The sequence below is a fragment of the Carassius gibelio genome, chromosome A23 (genome assembly GCF_023724105.1).
Source record: "Carassius gibelio isolate Cgi1373 ecotype wild population from Czech Republic chromosome A23, carGib1.2-hapl.c, whole genome shotgun sequence".
Lineage (NCBI taxonomy): Eukaryota > Metazoa > Chordata > Actinopteri > Cypriniformes > Cyprinidae > Carassius > Carassius gibelio.
Window position 1 is genome coordinate 15,060,389 of NC_068393.1, and position 3,108 is coordinate 15,063,496.

Genomic DNA, 3,108 nt, shown 5'->3' on the forward strand with positions numbered 1-3,108 from the left:
ATTGTAAATAATCCAGGATACCACAAATACCTTGGTAAACAAGAGCACATCTGACAGACTGATGGTGATACAGTATGCCACCTGGGCACACAAGAGACCCATCTATGAAATCCAATCATTTAAGTGGCATTTAACCTTGTCATCAACTGTCATTTAGAACGTCACATGGAAAATCATAACACTTTTTTTTTTCTTTCTACAAGACCTGTGGTTTCGCAGAAGCCACTGTGCCTTCAAGCCTCATCTTTAGTCAATAGGCCTTTTTGTTTTTCTTGTCTACTAACCCTTGCAGAAAAGAGGGTACAAAAAAGGTGCCTTTTCAAATTGTATTATTAATAAGGATTCATTTGTTAATATTAGTTAATTACATTAGTTAACAATTAATTAACAATGAACAATACCTCTACAGCATTTATTAATCTTACAGTAGCTAATGTCAATCTCAACATTTACTAATACAATTTTAAGATAAAAAGTTATACGTTTACATCAATTAATGAGCTATGAACTAACAAGAAAATGGACATTTTAAGTAACTAACAAAAGCTAATAAGTGCTGTTCAGATACGTATAGTTCTCATGTTAGTTAATGCATTAACTAATGTTAAGAAATAAGACCTTAGTGTTGCAAAAATGTTTATTTTACGGTTTTCATCAAATATTTATTATATTTTATTTTTATTTATAAAACATGTATATCTTATAACTAAGCTTATCACAATTAAGATGATTAAAATGTTTTTTTTTTTTTTTCACTGAACACTGTTCTGTTTACTACAGTGAAAACTGAGTGTACAACATAACAATTAATCTAAGGGTTCATTGATGGACTTAATGGTCTTTTTGAGATGTAACCCAAATGCACATTTCCTTTTGTGCACACATGAATAGATTTTGTGTGAGTTTGTACCTTCAAGAAGCATGCTTAAGTATCTTGGTAACTGATAAACAACAGATTTTCCATGATGCTTTGCCAACAGAAAAGAAAATCCAGGAAATAAATGATTATGATTCAGTCTATTTTTGTGAAAGTGACGTGACATTCAGCCAAGTATGGTGACCCATACTCAGAATTTGTGCTCTGCATTTAACCCATCCGAAGTGCACACACACACAGAGCAGTGAACACACACACACACACATACTGTGAACACACACACACACACACACGCACACGCACTGTGAACACACACACACACACACACACGCACACACACACACACACACACACACCCGGAGCAGTGGGCAGCCATTTATGCTGCAGCGCCCGGGGAGCAGTTGGGGTTCAGTGCCTTGCTTAAGGGCACCTAAGTCGTGGTATTGAAGGTGGAGAGAGAACTGTACATGCACTCCCCCCACCCACAATTCCTGCCGGCCCAAAACTCGAACTCACAACCTTTCGATTGCCAGTCCGACTCTCAAACCATTAGGCCACGACTTCCCTTGTGTCCAGGTCTGTAAAAGTATTGCAACATCTTGACTAAATTAAGCACGTTATGTAAAAAATTTACACATAACAGACTCCCAATGCTTATGACAATTTTGCATCACTTTTCTTTGCACTTAGGGATAATAACTGAAACCTGAACACTAGTTGTGTGTGCAGGTAATCTCTTTCAGCTGTTATCATTATCAGCATGGACCCTAACAGTAACCGCAGCACATCTCAACCTTCCCACATTCACTTCAATACAGTTATTAAACAGACACAGACTGTATTTTGCAAGCTTATGTTCATTAATCAGTGTGTGGAGGATAAAATGACGAATGATTCTATACATTTCAAGGACTTCCCCTGCCATTATGATAAATACTGATAAATAATTAGCTAAAATCAGATAAGTTGATTTTTGGAAAATTCTGTAATAAGTAATTTTGTTGTTTGGGTGATCGAAAATATGTGTAAATATGATATACATCAATAAAGGCCCATGTAAGACATTATACTGTTTTATTATTATTATTATTTATTCTTAAACAATGCTATTTAATATGTGTGAGTAAGGTTCTAGACAAGATTTCTAGACATGACTTTTTCAGTCAAATGTTTGAAAACATAGACAGTTAAACTCCTTCACAATTTAGTTGTAGATTTATACTGCGGTTATTGGAACATGTGGTTTTAAAAACTAACTATGCTTTGCCTGGCATAAAAACTCTTGGCTGAAAGGATGCATGGCTATTTTCTTAAAATAACATTAATTGGAGCACAGAAACATGTGGTTAAGGACACTAATGTTGCCATGCACTTTTTAAGAGAACTAATCAACTGTTTTTTAACTCTTTTATAAGCTGTTAGAATCGACTGAGAAGAAACAGTGGAAAATTAATCATAAACAATATCAGCTTCTTTCTTTTCTTAAATAAAGATCACAGAATTCTTTGAAAAACTTATAATATAATATATATATTATTTTTTTTGCTACTTTTGAAATGCCTTTTTTATGCATGTATTTTATTGCTTTAACCAGACTGTCAATCTACTGTATGAAAATCTAAAATGGCATTGCTATTTTTTTTACATATTTATTATACATGTAAGACTGTAATCAACTAACTAAACTAAACTAAACTAAACATAAACATAAACCATTTAAATAATTATGTGAAAACTATTTATCTACATTTTTCTGCCTTACAGTTATTTCAGCCACTTTATTTTTTCAAAAGCCAGTGAAATTAATATCTCCTTTAGATTAAGAAGACTGTGAGATTGAAATTCTTGTCAGATTAGTTGAGATTGTGAGACCAAATCTGAAAAAGTGTTTGAATAAACAAGGTAAATATCACTTCAATAATATCTTAATTATTCATGATTTCCATTTAACCTGTCAAATATGCAAAACTGTTGCTTGTAAAAAGTGTCAGGACTATGAAATTAATCCAAGCAAGACAAAGGAGGCAGTATTACCATCACTGTCAAACACAATACATCTATACTGTGTGTCAAACACAATACCTAAAATTAGATTCGATAGAAATATTCAGGTGGTTCTCAAATTCTCAAATAGTAGGAGAACTATCATTGCAAAAGCTTTGTCTTTTTTGTTGTTATGTTGTTGTTTTAAATGTGTTTAATGACAGCTATGTGAGCAAGTTTCAACTCAT